At 39.6% G+C, this 17,081-nt stretch overlaps 1 protein-coding gene across 4 annotated transcripts in view; it reads left to right on the top strand.

The window, feature by feature from the left end:
- The first annotated feature begins 463 nt into the window (after positions 1-463).
- LOC139995852 (neural-cadherin-like) overlaps positions 464-17,081 on the top strand; it is a 242,297-nt gene continuing 225,679 nt past the window's right edge. For all 4 annotated transcript variants that reach the window (XM_072019728.1, XM_072019731.1, XM_072019726.1 and 1 more), the window contains exon 1: positions 464-1,221. The gene's annotated coding sequence lies outside the window, so the exon portion shown is untranslated. The remainder of the gene's footprint in view (positions 1,222-17,081) is intronic.

Below are 17,081 nucleotides of genomic sequence, written 5' to 3'. Positions count from 1 at the left end.
ACGATGCTTTCTTCGCCGAATCACGGACAGGGTTCGTGACGCAGCAGCATCGCCTAATCTCCATCTCCAATCGCATACGTTGGGTCCAGTGACGCGGTCGGTTCAACGTTGTTAACGACACACGCGAAGTGCATGACCGAAGCGTACAGCCACGGTACGGCACAGCACGGTACGGCATGGGTGGTGATGGTGCGCTCGCGCACCCTGCAAGGTTGAGGGGTGACGGCGACGCGACGCGACGCGACGCGATAGTCGCGGCGTCTGAGCGGAAGGGAGGGAAAGCACAGGTGGGGGGTGGTCACTGGAACGAAAGAGACGAAAGACGAGCGAGAGACGAAGGATAGTGGTGGGGAAGTGGAACGTCGGTGGAGTACGCGTGGTAGGGGAAAAGCGAGAGAGAGAGTAGGGAGTTCGCACGCCGACCGGAACGGCCCCACCGAGTTTTATCCAACGATCCGGGAGGCTCGTCGAGGTAGTGGTCCGCGCCCCACAGCCGCGACAGCTCGAAACGCGTGTCGTTGTGCTGCGTCCGTTTCTCTGTCTCTTGGTAACGTATCTCCTCTCTGAAAGGGAAGCATTGACAGGAAAGTCGCGCGTCGAGGCTCGAAATTCGTGTGCTGCTCGGTGTCGTCGCTACACCGGCACCGATATTCGTGTTTTATTCAAAAGCCGAACAACATTGGGGGTCGGGGTGGTGAATTCTCTTTGCTTTCCGGCGGAGAGAAGAGCGCGCGATTCGGATCGCGAACAGAGAACGAGACGTTCGTTCTGTATCCGCGAGGTGGTGGGCAATGATAACAGGAGGCAACGTTCGGGAGGGGGAGACCTCTGCTGACAGTGTCATCGTCGCAGGATTCTGAGTTACTGGAAAAAAGATTTCGAGGAATTATCGTCGATTAACGTCGTATACCGGTGCGTGCGGTGAGCTCGTGCCAGGAGCTAAAAACACAGAGTTTCGTCGAATCTGAAAAATTCGAGGTAGACAGTGAATCGGATCGTGTTGGTAATATACGTGTTTCGTGGTACGTTTTTCGTTCGATTCGAGAATTTATACGGCGGGGACTTGCAAGAGGCTGTTCGGTGATACCCAGCAACGTTCGCAGGTGCCAGGACATTCGGGGGTGGTGCCGGTTACGCGCTTCTGTTCCCGACTCGTACGCGACACGATCACGAGCGTTCTGGGGGAAGAGACGCCTTCGACATTCGCACCTGGACATTCGCGTACGTATTTTACAACACACCTGGCTCTCGTACTACCTAGTGCGGCGGTGCCGTGCTATGGCCTCTCTCCTTAGGTTCTCTCCTACACCCCCAAACAGGTTATTGATTTTGCCGAAGTAAGGAGGTACGGATGTAGCCCGTACGCCCTGCGGCCTGCGACCTGCTCATTTTTCCACCCCTTCTCTCTCTCTCTCTCTCCCTCTCTCTCCCTCTTTTTTTCTCTCACTCCCTCTCTCTTCTCGCTTTTCGATCTCTTTTTCTCGCGTGCTTGTCCTTGGTGCTTGCCACCCTCTAACGGCAGGTGAACTCTTACTGCGATCTTTTGACACACTTTGACGAATGCCATCGCGTTATTAAATATGTCTGGCATCTGGAGTAGAAGTTTTCTGTGAAATTTTTTTACGAGAATTAGAGATATACTGCTTTTTAAAGCCTGCTTTCTTTCGAGTCATTTCCTAGTTCTTCATTCGCGAGTGGACAAAATTACAAATTAAGGATTCTTTCTTATGATATTACACGATCGTGAAAAACGATCACGGTCGAAAAAACGAGACGAGAGTTCGATCGAGAAACGTGATGTTTACTAGACTGACAACGTACTTTGGTTCCGGAAACAGCCGGTGTCGATTCCCTGAAGCCAGGCTAAAGCGGTTGTGTCGTATAGTGCACCGTGTCACTGAACTGTTGGAGCAGACTGTTGCAGTGCTAGCGTGACTATACACGAGACAACACTGCTACGAAGAGATCCCGACTGACAGCGCGGATCGATCGCCGGCGAACTTTTCACTACGAGACTTTGCGGTTCTTTCGTAAAACCAGCGCCTCGTAGTAAATCAATAGAAGCCACGTGAAGTCAGGACCGGAGATCGCGCTGTCGCCCTTATACACACACACACACACATGTACACACATTTTTCTCTTACATACACACACAGTTTTCTCTATTTCTCTTTTTCTAACTATCTCCTACAACTATCTCGTTTTCATTCCGTCCATCCCTTTCTTGCTGTTCCATCGAACGATTCGCGCGTTTCCTGAGTTTCGTCGAAGCAGCCGGATCGATATGAAGAGAACGCGGTTCGCTTATACTATATTCGTCTTCCCGAGCGGGAAGACGGAATTAAATAATTAGCGGTGATCATTCTGATAACTTCGGTCGTTAAATCACGCTGCGTACAAAGCTACTCAGTATGCGTGGGTCGTCGTGGAAACGTCAGCCATCTGTTCCACACGCGGACGAGCTCGTCAATTATGTAAGATTTCCCGAATTTCAGCTTATCGATCGACCGTAACCGGGACGTATCTACTTAATTTTTCAGCGATTCGCGTCGTTCGAAATCGTATTTCAATCCGGTTCGTTGAACGCTTCCAGTATCGAATTCTTGGTCCTATCTCGAGGTGACATCCACCCCACTCGAATGAAAATTTTGTTCATCTTCGCGATTCCATCGTGTCGATGAACTTTTTCGTCGTGCACGATTTTTCGATGTCGCGTGAAACGCTCGCACAGTCAAATCACGTTCACGGTGTAAATTTCGGAAACGAAAAATACGTGGATTATTGGCATAGTATATTACCCAGAGACCGATATTAGCGGTGCAGAGAATGAGAAGAATTTAGGAAAACGTTGGATCGGCTCTGGACAAATTTCTCGGACGAGCTGAGCATCTTTGATCGAAATAGGGCCAACTCGTAGGCGTGTCCAACCTGGTCTGTTGAACCGAGAAATATAACTGTTTCCGCCACCAGTTGTACAAGTTCTATCGCGTTACATTTTTCTCACACGGCCGACATGCTATTAGGGAAAATTGTATCGCGTTCATCTTAACTAATGAAAAGAGGAGAAACGGAAAGCACGAGAGATCGTTAGGATTAGATCGAATCTTACGAGCGGTCATGAATTATTGAGTCGTCACATGTCTGCGATCCCTATCGTCGCTGCGTTATGAATTGCTACCGTTCGTATAATAATAGCGTTTATACTTTGGAGCGAATATTGATCCAATAGCGCGAGAAATTTTTTGGTTTGCTAAGATTTGGAAAGCTCTTAATAGATTGCATTATCGAAGGATAGATACATTTGGCTAATGATACTTAAACTGCGGTTTATACATTTACAAAAAGTCTACAGGTAGCAAAACAAAATAAAATACAAATTAAAGTACTTGTTACGGTATTTAGCGAACGAGAGACAAATCTCCATTCAGATTTCATTTCTTCGACTATATTCATAACAATATGGATTTTTATAAGCATTTGTGGTTTAATGGCTATTGTCATTTGAATATGTAGAAATCCAGATGATTTCTACTAAGTTGTAGATACTTCAATAATTTGTAGATCGACATCCACGTTCTTAATCGAGAGAAACGATCGATGATATTTCCTTCTCATAAAAAATTATTTTCAAATATCTCTAATTAACTAGGATTAAAATTTATCGACAGTGTTAATGAGTTCTTGAAGTTGGAAGTCGTAAAAGTAACGCTTGAATAAAATAAAACAACAGCGCACGCTTTCACGGTAGCAGATGGCAAAATACGGCCAATGACCAAGCCGTGCAACGTGCGGCAATCCATGGAAGCCCGCCAGTCCCGAAATACGTCGGAAGTAACGGCCATGGAAGGACGTTTTCTGAACGGTTCGTAACTCGTGGTTCCGGCTTCTGTGCGCTAAAATTCTAACAAATAGACAAAAAAATGCTACGACAAAAAATCCGACTACATTCCAATTTTCGTACGATGCCAAACTCTTTAGAATAAAGTAAAAATCACATGTCGCAAACTTTGATCCAAGCTCCGAATTTGTCGTCTGGAAATTACGATAAACCGGAAAAGATGTGCCAAATCTCGCAGTTTCATTTTACCGCAAAGCTAAAAAACGACAAGCGTTGTAACTTACGCTTACATAAGATTACGTAATGTAAAATTTCGTCAAACCTTAAAATATTTTATTTTCAAACATCGTATGGAAATGCGAGAAATCTTGGAATTGGCGAGGCTTATCGCAAATCGGACGTAAAAACGTTGCTGTTCAAATTGCGTGTAGTTTTTTTCAGGCCTGAGACTAAGTCTCGTGGAAATGAGTTCTCTATTTGACACTGGCGTGGTACAGTCTCTTTGGATACGGCCGTGTATGTGCACGCGCGCGCACGCGCCAACAGCCGCGTGGAATGTTCGCCTACCCCGAATAGCCTTTCTCTCTCTCTTTCTCTTCCCTTTCGCTGTTCAACCGCCCTCCGGTTAAAGAGTCTTTAACGTTTACGTGCGGCCAGCTTTCTAAGGCGGTTCACTCGGGTCGAAGTTCACCGGGTGTCGTGCCACGATTACGCTTAACCAGGAATCGCGATCGTGTCAACAACAAAAATTCTAGGTGGGTGTAAAGTTCCTTTAATCGTAGAAAGTTCGAATGCGAGCCTGATAAGGTAGAGTTAACGCGAACAGCCCTTCGAGATATCGTCGTACCAACGATTTCTCGTCACTGTTGGAACGATATAGTTTAGGTCGAGTGGAAAACGCTCGGTCGCATTGTGTTTCTGTTTTGTGTGTGCTTTCGAAGAACTGAAAACGATTGCTTCGACAATTGATTCGATCGACAGTGTGCCACTTCGAGTGAACTAAAACGAAGTTTTCTTGGAAGAAAGATGCTCGTGACGTGTGAACTAACGTTGTTTCCCTGCTGCAAGATGTGCTGATATTTGTAGATATTTGCAGATAACTTTGTACATCTTAATCGGTGAAATTTTGAGTAGAGTAATCATCTTTTGATTAGAGAGATAAGAGAAGGTGGATCGAGATATCGTATAAAAGATGATTTTATGTTACGATTATAAAAAGTGAAGCATAGTAATAATACAGTGATTAAAAATGTTCCTACCAATCTTTGTCACGTCGTATTACATCGTTAAAGGTCGCTTCAGTGACTAACGTAAATCAATCCTGATTCCAAGTTTCCAAAGATAGAGACGAATAGAAACCACCACAAATTCCAATATACAACAGTGTCGATACTAATTTCCTCGAGTAAGCGTATCGTACCCAAGAGTTTCACTGTTAGATTAGTTTGTTCTACTTTACGAGATCATCGTATAAAGTTGTATCAAGTCCTCGAAAACAAAATATTCTATCTTGCTACGAAATATTTTATCCAGATTGAAAGGATCTTAGGGATTTGAATACCACGAAACAGGGTATCTCGGTATCAGACATCAAAGGTGGCGTGATACCGCCATTTCGCAGCGTCTCGTCAGAGAGCGACGCGAATCCCTCGAAATACGGAGGTGAAATTTACTTTCTTACCCCTCTCCCGAGGGAAGTTCAAGTTCTTCGCGAGGGTGACCGTCATGGCGCAGCTTGTCTGCGCAACCATGGAGCAACGAGCATGAGATGGTGATGGTGTAGAGCAATGATTTCACGGTGATTTCATAAAAGATTTACCGTCCCTCTGGTATTTGCTCGTGTCGTCATCAACGGCTCTGGTTATCTACGTTGTCCACATTGTGCACAGAGTACGCCAGGAATCAGGAACGAAATTTACATTTAGCTCAACGAACGTTCTCCTCCCTAGCGTTCCATCCTATCTGTCTTGTCGCCTCGTAAACGAGCCATGGAGGACCCTTTCAGAGACACCGCGTCTGGTTGCACCACGGGGAGGGACCTAGGTATCACCCTCTACCGTCTTAGAATCATCACGCGAACTTCGTGTAGCGTTACCGGGAATGGGCGTTCCTCTATGCCCTCGATCTAGCGCTTCGCGCCTTGGACTTCTCTAATTACAGTTCATTGTTGTTTGCGCACGTACACAACTCGAACTTTGCCTTTTGCATTCAGTCACATTCGCTTCCTACTTTGCGAAAGATGCTTTTCGTGTTTCTTTAACGATAGACTCTGTTTTCGTATTGCGTTAATCGAAGCAGTAAACCGAACGGGTTCCTTTTGTCTTTATCGCGTTCTACTCTCAAGCGAAAAACTGCGATCGAAAGATTATTAGTATGTAAATGTAGAAAATCGTGGTGAGAATACGTAATATTATGGATAAAAGAATAATTCACAAATTACGAATAGTTACAAGATTTTATACCGCAAATCTCGCGTAATAAAATATTTTATTCTGATACGTTATGAATAAAAGCGATAATGAACGTGCGTATGCCGTAGAATGTATAAACCTGAATATTTGCAATTCATGCCGGTTATTGTATTTAATATATAATGTTCCAGTCTAGTGCTTACGAACAAATGCAGAAGATTTTCCTTTATGAATTAATATAATACCAATAAAGCGATCATGATATTTCACGGTCTAATCTTTCATATGAATTTTTATGTGCCGCTTGTACGGAAATGATTCCAGTATTTTCTCCAACGTAGCGTCACAATGAGAAATTCTTTAACATTAAACCTACCAGTGCCGGTCAAACCGCTTTCAAACTTCTACACAAATTTAACCATATTTAAACGTTATCGTATCGTTTCATAATTTCTGATTTTTCGTAAAACATGCATACAATATATTTCTCGTTATTTACTTTTAGTTTGCTTTTTCCTTTCCTAAGAAAAAATTGTATTCTGCCTTTCCTACCGCGGGCGATCAATTTGATCGGCCGATAAAATATTTTAGTTACTTTTAAAATAAATGCAATCAGTACAAAGAAAATGCTATCTCGAGGTCAGATGACAAACAAAATTAGTAATAACAAATAATAACAGTTGTTACACTCGTAACTTTGTCATAAATCATAATCCATCCCTCGATCAAGATGGCCACCAGCTGTCAGGACATATCGATTCAGGCCCATGATAATCCTAACCGCCATAAAATTTAGCATTTTTTACAGTCCATTGTTACAAACATTTTGAAAGTCGAGAAGTTCCTTAGGGTTATCGCTCATTGCGATAAAACACGGGAAAAACGGGTTTTTCCCAACTCCACGCTCGAGTAACCGTTGATGGAGGACGACCAATACTCATCGATATTTTCTTATAAATATCGTTGTCACAGGATCATATTCTTACTTGTTATCGTCCAGATTACATCTTTCGATCTTTCGACCAGAATACATCTCAGTTTGTTAGTTAATCGGTCGACATTTAACCTTGTTATCTCTAAAACTCAGACAAAAAGCATCTCAGAGCGTTTTGTGTAAAGTTGTTATAAAAGGAAAAGTAAAGCATATCAAATTTGACAATAATTTTGTATTTCGTACATGGTGTTATTCTGTGATAAATATTTACCTTAAAAATGTCAAGACTTTTCAAAAAAAAAAAAAAAAAAATTATAAGAAAAAATAACAGACATAGAAGAAGACTGTTCAGTGTGCGATGAACAAGAAACTTCAGCAACTGAAAACGGCATGGGAACACATGAAAAGCTATTTGCAACCGAATCAAAGTTGAATATTATAAATAAGCGTTTACGTAAGGGCAAAAAGGAAAGAAATTATCGTTGACAGCAGAGATTGAAACTGGGCCCGATGGAACAGTTTGGAAAGAAATAGATGCAAGTCCCAAACCTGGCAGGACATCGGTTCATAATATTTTTAAAGACGGCATTTTATCTTATCATTGATCACCGTATAAGGGATCATATAATAAAATGTACGGAAGAAGAAGCATTTAGAGTATTGGCGACTAAGAGGGAGTTAGATGCAACGAAACTAGATGCATTTATTGCTCTGCTATATGCCCGCGGTGCATATCAGGCAAAGAATTTAGATGTTTCATATTTGTGGAATAAAATTTGGAGACCTGAACTTTTTTCAGAAGCAATGAACAGAAATGACTTTGCTGAAATTATGAGGTTATACGATTTGAGAAGAAGAACGAAAGAAGCCAACGTTTACGAACCAATAAATTTGCAATGGTATCTACAGTATGGGGCCAATTTATAGAGAATTCACAAAATTGCTGTAAACCTGATGCATACATTATTTTTATATAAAAAATCGCGGGGAAAAACCATGCAATAAAACTATCGACAAGTTTAGACTACAAAAAACTTGTCAAGTAAAAGATTGTAAAGGTTAGAAAATTACGAAAATTTGTTTAAGATGTGGGAAATATGTATGCGGCAAATGTACATTTGATAATAAGATAATTGAATAAGATATATCTCTATATAAATAAAAGTGTAATTTTATTTGTCATAAATCATAAAAACTATTACTTCTTTAATTACCGGTTATTTTGATCGAACACGGTAGAAATAGGTATACACAAAGTGTCGGTAGGTTTAATATTAAATTCTTGCGCAAGATTACTTCATTTATAAATGATGTCAATCGAAGATAGCAGGAAAACGAAATTATCACTGGATGGAACACGCAGTGCGCAATCACAACGATTAGCGAATCGAGCGATCTTTTCGTCTCTTCGTTGGTAAAATTGGACAGGTTTATCACCTAAAGCGGTCTGCGTTAGTTTCGAAACGGAGGTATTTCGCTTATTAATTAGCATTAAATCGCGATCTGGTTGGTTTCCGCGGATCTTGTCTATCCGCGCGAGATCCACGAAAGCCTCTCGTATACATGAATTTGCGTTATCCTGCAAAAACCATGATAGTCTAGTGAGCCACGGTACGCGATATACGATCATAGATACAAGCGAAGTAAAATTTCGCATTCAGAAACTTTCGCCGAGCACATTAAATAGGGATTTCCACGCGGTTCAGCTTGAAACTACGTTTACTCGTGTGAGTTATTCTTCCCATTAATAGAGCGTTGGTGTATTTTTTTTCACAATTTCCGACCAAACATAGTAAATCATCATTGATAACGTGTCAGTCGGAAATTGATAAATTCAATCGCCTCTTCTTTTCCTCGTGTTCATTCACTCTATTGCGATGTGGAAAAACAATTGCCATCGTTACTGTTTAAACGATCGTATGATCGTTATGGAAGATATATGTGTCGGCCTTTTTTTGAAGATTTATGCAAACGTTTTTGGCTATGATTGCGTCACTGTTTGTTTCAGAGCGTGAATTACGTATTGTAGAATTTTACTGCAAGTCTTTTGTAATTGAAACAACGTAATCTCTTTGTGCTGTATACCATCTTTTGTATATTTTGAATCAGTTCTTGAATGCTAGGTTGCACGGTTTAACCAAGAAGTGAATAAATCCTTGAAAGATGTATATTTGAAATTGATAATAATTTTCTTTACTCTGTTTCTTATACCTTTTCGTGTCTTATAAATATATTTATATATATTTCATTTTTTTATGCATATTACATGAAAGTAGAGCTGGAGTAGTCGGATTGTATATGGCAGGTAGAACATAAATATAAGAACATCTCGTCATTCTCGTCATTCCAACTAATTTAAAGATTAATTCACACTTTATGACTTCACTGACAGAATGACACTTCGGTTACAATTCGCGACGTCTATTAGAGAACGTTTTAAAATCCACTATGAAATTATTACGTTTCGAGTATTCTTCATATTCTTCGAGATCTTGAGTTGTCGCATTTGTAATTTCTCATTCATTACGACAGGACGGAAAAGAGAAGAAAATCTTCAAGCCACAAAATATATGGGAAGGCTCGAAAGCTCGGGATTATTGTGAGCGCAGTGAATGTTGGCCGCGTGTACCGCGGCTTTTGTTTCACTAACAAATTTATGAAAACGCGTGTTGCACGCCTCATTGGGATATTTCGGTGTTCGTTCCATAGTAATCAGAGTTGAACGGAAACGCGACAGGGAAACTTGTCTTCCTGAGTCACAATTAATACTTTTACAAAACTGCCGGCATTCAACGTAAATTAAGAAGTAATCCTTTTAAACTTTTCGTTTCGAACTGCGTCGTGACGCTGTCTTTAAATGATTCCGTTTGCCTAGCTAGGCGAAACTCTCGAAATGTCGTTCCTCTGTCCCTAGTTACTCGCTCGAAGAAGAGATACAACGAATTCCTCTAAAATTGAAATTCAGCCTGCGAATTTCGACTGCCGTAGATTATAGAGAATGGTGTACAATAAATATATTTTTAACGATGAAATTATAACGAATTATGTCCATTCGATGGAATAGAATAAAACAAAGTACAGTCTTTTGTGGTATATCTTTTTTCTATGCTTGCAGACTTAAATATATTCGACTTGCTATTTTCCAAAAATATTGTTACTCAAAACAGTGATACTTTTGTTTCCTTACTGTTATCGTACTTTAAATGATTTATATTTTATCAACAGTTTCATATCCATAATGAAAATTAGGAATGAAATTGGTTAAAGGTAAATGCGTGAACAGTTTCTAAAACTTTTCACACAAATGACAATAACAAAATACAAAGTACAGTTGACATTAATTTAGAACAAAACAATTAATGGAGAATTTGTGTTATTAAAAAATTTAGAAGCGCTAATTTGTTGCTTTTAGGATGAATCGAGTGAAACAAACTTTCCGCGTGTAAAAGCAAACGCGAAATTAATTCAACCTAAATGAGCACGATCAAATGGTATTATTTACCATTGAATACGGAATATTATACAAGCTTGCAAATTGATTTTATTTACAGTACATTGTAACTGTTCTTAATTAATTATACCGTGTCACGCCTCTGTGAATACAGTTTCAGTCGCAGTTATAAAACATCGCCTTTGGGTAGAGCATAAAAAAGACCTATCCATCCGTATCGACTTGGATTTTCTTATTTACGGCTAGTATTCTCTAAAAGATGAACTCGAAAGACGTAGTGACTCATTGGTTCAATTGACTCGCGTGCCGTTGCTTTTAAAAGATGAATAAGCAATTAGATTCGCAACGAGTTTTAGTTCATCATCCCCGTTTATTTTACCTACGTTTCTTTTAGGCGATTAATGAAACTCATTGATAATTCGACAACCGCTGACACATTTCACTGTGCTTTAATGCTCTTTCTCATAATACTTAAACGTAAATTATATAATTAATTATAATTAATATATATATTGTATGAATGTAGATTTTATGTTTATTATATACGTCCTAATTTAATTTAATGTTCCTCGATCGAACACGATTTTTCCGAACTAATCTCAGTAATTTATCCCAAAATTCGAAACAAAAACTGCCGTGATGCAGCAGCGTTTCTCGAAATAGTCCACGTCTTCGTTTGTGAAGTCTCGAGCAGCTTCAGCTCCACTAATTGCCACTAAATTAAACACAACTAACAACGGCAGTTGGGTTCCTTGGTTCCTTCATTCGATTTACAATCGACCAAGACAATCGAAACTGTAAAACCGAAGTAACGTTCGAAATTGTCTATGAGCATTGCGACAAGAGATTTATCATTGTCAAGAAGAAACTAACAGAAACCGTTACGATCGCAGATCACGTAGACGCCGTTGTTAGTAATTGGCTTTCTTACGTGTGCTAAGAAAAGAAGATAGATTTGGCTGTTAATTAAGTATCTAACAGCTTTATCGACCTTAAGACGAAATTACGCTACTCTCGGCGATAAGAATCATCTTAAATTTAAACGATTACCACTAAAGAACTCTCATTATCGTTCACCCGAGAACCAATTTCTTTTTATACAATCATCCGATAGCTTCTTCAGCGGCTTCCGTGATCGTCGACGGGTGGAATAAAATCTTGTGGCGTATAAAGAAATCGCAACTTACGGATCGTTAGGTTTTTATTCAGTCGGCAATACCGGAACGATCATTTCGATTGAATTTACTTAAACAATCGCGTCTCTAAGAACGTAATTTTCCACTTAAAAGTAAATAATTTGTAGTTTCTAATCTATATTAATACAAAACATGTTGTTATACCTTTAAAAATCATCGACATTTTATATCTGTTAATTTACAATTTTCTCTCAATAATTTAAATGAATAAATAATTTTTCAATTTAAATAATCAAAGGAATATACGATCCATAGAAATTGCATTAATCACAATAATAAATATGTATAAAATCGAATCGAACGCCTAGTCTGCCACTACAGATCTACAGAATTTCCATGAAAAATTACGAAATTGATCATTTAAATCACTCTAACCATTCTAATGTTAAACCTTCCCCATTCAAGCTAAATAAAGAGACCTCCACATTCACAACCAAACCCGCAATCTCTTTCGATATCCATTTACTCGACGCTCAGGTTCGCGTCCGATGATCATTCGGCATTTGGTTGGATAGGTCTCCGCAACCTTGAACCGAATATATAAAATCCCGGGCTTGATGAAGGAGTCACGATGGTCAGGCATTCATACTAATTAGGCTACGCGTTTGCACGCGAACCAATAACGTGTCGAAGGGTGGATAAACGCATGAGAAGGGGGAAATTCCCCAGGCAGGCCGGTGGTGCGTGCGATTCGCAACAATGGGCAGGGGTGTCATCGAAGGGTGGAATACAATGAGCCGAAGAGTCGACGCGGGAACAGTTACGCGTGCAGGAGCTGCAATTTTGTAAATAGGGAATAGCGTTGGATTATTCTATGCAGCGATGATTCAAACCTCTGCTTGTTCCGGCAGCTGTGCGGTATCTGGCTTGGGGTTGTACAGAGAATTCCAATCGTCGCGTCGTTTCGATCCACAGCTCGAATCTTTCGCACACCGCATACTTTCTCCTCATGCGGGTAAATGGAGTGCCATAAAATGAACGTGAGAGAATCGAACTATTCGGAAGTCATTGATCAACTCTATAAATTGAACAGGAGAGATGACGTAAGTAATTGCAGGTTCCGAGCTGGTAATGATAGTGGAAAAGAATATTTGTAATCGTCATTTTCATCTGCATTTCAATTTATAGTGTTGATGATCTCTGAAGTCGATCTGTATATTTGTCGATCGTATAAGAAAATATGGGATAGCTTTTGTGCGTTAACTTCTCATTAATTCATATGTTTTATTAATATTTATGTGCTGTTAATACCGATTGACCACAGTAACGACAAATTTGTGGCAATGCCTGTATGCAATAAAATTTAAAAATGTACGAAAGGTAAGGTCGATAAGTTTAGCTCCTTAGAGATTCGATTATTTCCTTCTCATAGATGTTCCCCTTTTTTGAAAGGGTCTATTGATTTTCCGCGCTTGTATTTATTTTGGTGAATTCGTAGGCGGAGGTCGATCGAGTAGTTTGATAAGTGTATTGGGTAGAGAATGAAAGCTTTTGAAAGAGGCGAATATAAAGATTTTGTCGCGCTAGTGGAGGTATTGGTGTGTAAGTGTTTTTATAAGCAAAAGCAGTTTTTCAGTGGCTGAAAGAGATTTTAGTCGCGAATCTAATTTTTGCAATTTCAACGGTGTTAACCGTTACATCTCGTGAGTGAAATATAACACAATCCTTCATACTAATTACACCCTAATAGGTGTTATCGTGCAGTATCACGAGGCCGAACCGCGGCTACAAATAAGCTACATCTATTTACAAGCGTCGTGGTGCGACGACCCCAACGTATAAATAAATTCCACGACTAAAATACACGGAGAATAGTCTGAATAACTCTAAACAACTCATTCAGGCATGCTTTTTCCGCTTTTCTGGAATGACCGGCGTGCATTCACGGTGTCTCGACCAAAGAACAGAGACGTTTTCATAATAACATTTGTTCACGTTTAACCTAGATAGATTACGAGGTAGAAATTGTTTTTCCTGCCAGAACGTGTGAATCGAATGAAATTGAAGTTTGTTATCAAACGTTTCGGAAAGAGTTGAATAGCGATCAAATATTTTTTCATTCTTTTATTCCTTATATAAATATACCGAAAGGTACAAACATTTGCAGAATGCACGTAATATAAAGATATACATGAAATATCCAAAGTAATACTCAGGTTGTAGGTACGCACTGTTTAATACATGAAACCAATCTCTGTTTGTTTTTTTTTTTTTTTATCATCGTGACAAAAATATGAATTTTCATACTCACATCTATTAAAATTGCGGCATGATTTTTGAATTCATGCAACATACGATGTTGGACACAAATTTCAATCAAGTTAGTTTTCTAGTTTCTTTGTGCTGCAGTAGAATTCTATTTGAACCCATCGCAAAACAAACAAGTCATATAACAAGGATGTATTGATTTTTCCAATTGTCTATGATTTTTCGTTCAAATAATAGAAGTCCAGGTTCAGATAAGTGAATTCAATAGGCAGCAGCTTATGTAATCCAGTCAAAATGTTCGTTTCAATAAATGAAATTCTATTGTGAACGCGATTATGTATATGTATCTTGTGTATTATCAAATCTTATCGAACGAATAATTTGAACAAATTACAAATTTTACGAATACAGATTCTATTGATTGACGATTGAAATATTTATCGCGTGCAGTTATGTCTTAAATAGTTTCTCATCAAAGAAATTACATAATTGTGTAAGATTTAGATCGGATTATTACATTGTAGTATAACTTTCATTATAGAATTATAGGATAGCTAACAACATATTGTAGGCAGATTACATTATTCAATGAAGAGTATCAATCGCTCGACCACCTACTAATTGATAGTGTAATTTTTCCTCCAATATTTTAAAATTATTTCCTCTAAATTATTTAATAAATGCATCAAATTTTGAGAATAGTGCGTCGAATACTATCACGAACATACGTCGTTATGTGCAATCTACAACCAACAAGAAAATATTATAACGAATAACACGCTTTGAACATTTTGTAAATCTTTGTATTTTTTCACTCTTCCAACAAAACCAAACGCAACCACCAACTTTTTTGATGAAAATATTTCAACCTGTTACACTGTGTATAACTCTTTCTCACCTCGCTTCCGTATTCGACCGAACGACCATTCGCCAGCCGAAAAAGCAGGCAAGAAACGATAGCATTGAGAAACGTTTTAGGACGTTCGAGATCGGTCCCAATATGCATTCACGTACAGCACCGGATTTCACGCTGCGACCAGTTATGTCCGTGTCGTGCGAGCATTATAAAGTTGGTTACGCCATATGGCGTCGATGGAGCGTAAAGGGTCGCCGGTCCTCGAGTTCCTGAAAGCCGCCTCGCTTACCAGTCCTTCACCTTGGGTGAAGAGAGCTCGCCATTACAAGGAGATCCCGCCCTTTTGTTTGGCCCATCGTTCGCGCGCGCGTTCTCATTTTGCGCGTACGTGCTCTCGCGACGCGTCGAAAGATCGTCGTCTCGTCCCTGGGGCAATTAACGCTTTCTCTCATTTTTTTTTCTTTTTTTAAACCCTTTCGCAAAGGGTTCGTGGAAATGAACTATAAACGACGGCCCACAGGGAGAGAACGAGTATCGACTGCGCACCGTCGTACTTCCGTCCTTTCTCCAAGATAAAATGACGTTTCTGACGCTTCGTGATATCCCCCGGGTAAGAGACGCAACGCTGATCGATTCGTTATACGTGATCGAAATTTTTTTTCGTCGGCGACTGAAATCGTATACCGTTAAGCTAATTGGCTCATTGTGGGATATTTTGCGTAAAGATAACGACTGTGACGTTTCAACATACGTATTTTGAAAAATGAAAAAATGCTAAATAGGATATTTTGATCAAGGGAAGCGGTACGGATGCGTGTGATACAGCATTAAATGGTGGAAGTAGTATTTCATGGAAACTATTCGATGCTTTGTTAAATTCATTGATTCATTCAGTCAGGATACATAGTAACAATAATTTCGAGTTTGTTAACGTAATTAGCGGTGTAATGTATTATAACGTGCAAGTGAGATTTTTTAGGAGTACTGTTTTGTCACTCGTATTAAAACGAATTACGTTGTTATATACGGAAGTAGTAGCGGGCATTTTATTGAATTCGTAACTAAAGTTGCTCTGTGTAATAAATTTATTATACAGAATAATACAAATTTATTACGGGATAGTATCGAATTAAGTGGAATACTTAAAACTCGAAGTTCGTCGAAGGATAGTTAAAAATAAATTCCTCGTAATTTATCACGCAAGTGCTCGATCATTTAATTCATTAGCACGCTAAACAGCGAGCCACTGACCGGCGTAATAGAGCGTTTAATTAACTCAATAATCAGAGTTTTTTGCGCTGGAAACTCAGTTTCAACGTTAATTTGCATTTTGAACGCGATATATGGAGAGCAGCTCGCGCATCGTTAAATACGCTCGAGCTTAACTAATAATACGATGACGCGTCTGTGCGTTAACCTTTTTTCTCCCTGTTTGCAGGGCTCGGAAGGAAAAAAACGAGCAGTCGTGTTGAACTCCTCGTTGTTTCTCTTCTTAATCGACCGCGTCAATAAATGCAAAAGTCTATCTAGCATGCAAAATATTCACTGTGACGGTCCGGCTCGGTCTCAAAGCTGACCCTTCAAAGGGTTGGACGGGAGAATAACAGGATGTGAACGCAATCAACGACGAATACGCGGCGTAAAAGGCGTCGAACACAATGAAGCCGTGGACACAGCCGAGCTTCGATATTGTTTTCCTTTGATCCCTACCTAGGAAGGTTAATTATTAAAATAACTAATTTCCTTTATATCACAAAAACTGAGACTATCGCGTTGACATACATAGATTATTACGATCTTTGATTCGGCGGAGGAATTTTTCTTCACTGGAAATTGTATTTTTTTGAAAAATAGACATTAGCATATCTAAGGAACGTCGAGCGTATTTCATGAAAATTGTGCGAATAATTATTGCTCGGTATATCTTCATTTTTATAATTTATGAAAATTTAGCATTTCGGCGTCGTATTTAACCTGCGAATGGTCAACGATGCGATCAATTTAGATTGGTAAATTTTATGCTTCAACAAGGATTAATCTTGATTCTTATTCCAATAAACGAAAGCGTACGAGGGCAGTTAGTTTACGTCCTTCCTTTGTTAGGCCTTGACCCTAGATCACTGAGTGTAGTTGTTTTATTAATGAAAGACGGGCTTGCACGCAGCCTTCGATTATCCTGCGGCTGAT

Source organism: Bombus fervidus, chromosome 16, assembly GCF_041682495.2.
Source record: "Bombus fervidus isolate BK054 chromosome 16, iyBomFerv1, whole genome shotgun sequence".
Taxonomy (NCBI): Eukaryota; Metazoa; Arthropoda; class Insecta; order Hymenoptera; family Apidae; genus Bombus; species Bombus fervidus.
Note: the sequence above shows the minus strand (reverse complement) of the source record. Positions and strands in the feature narration are given on the sequence as shown.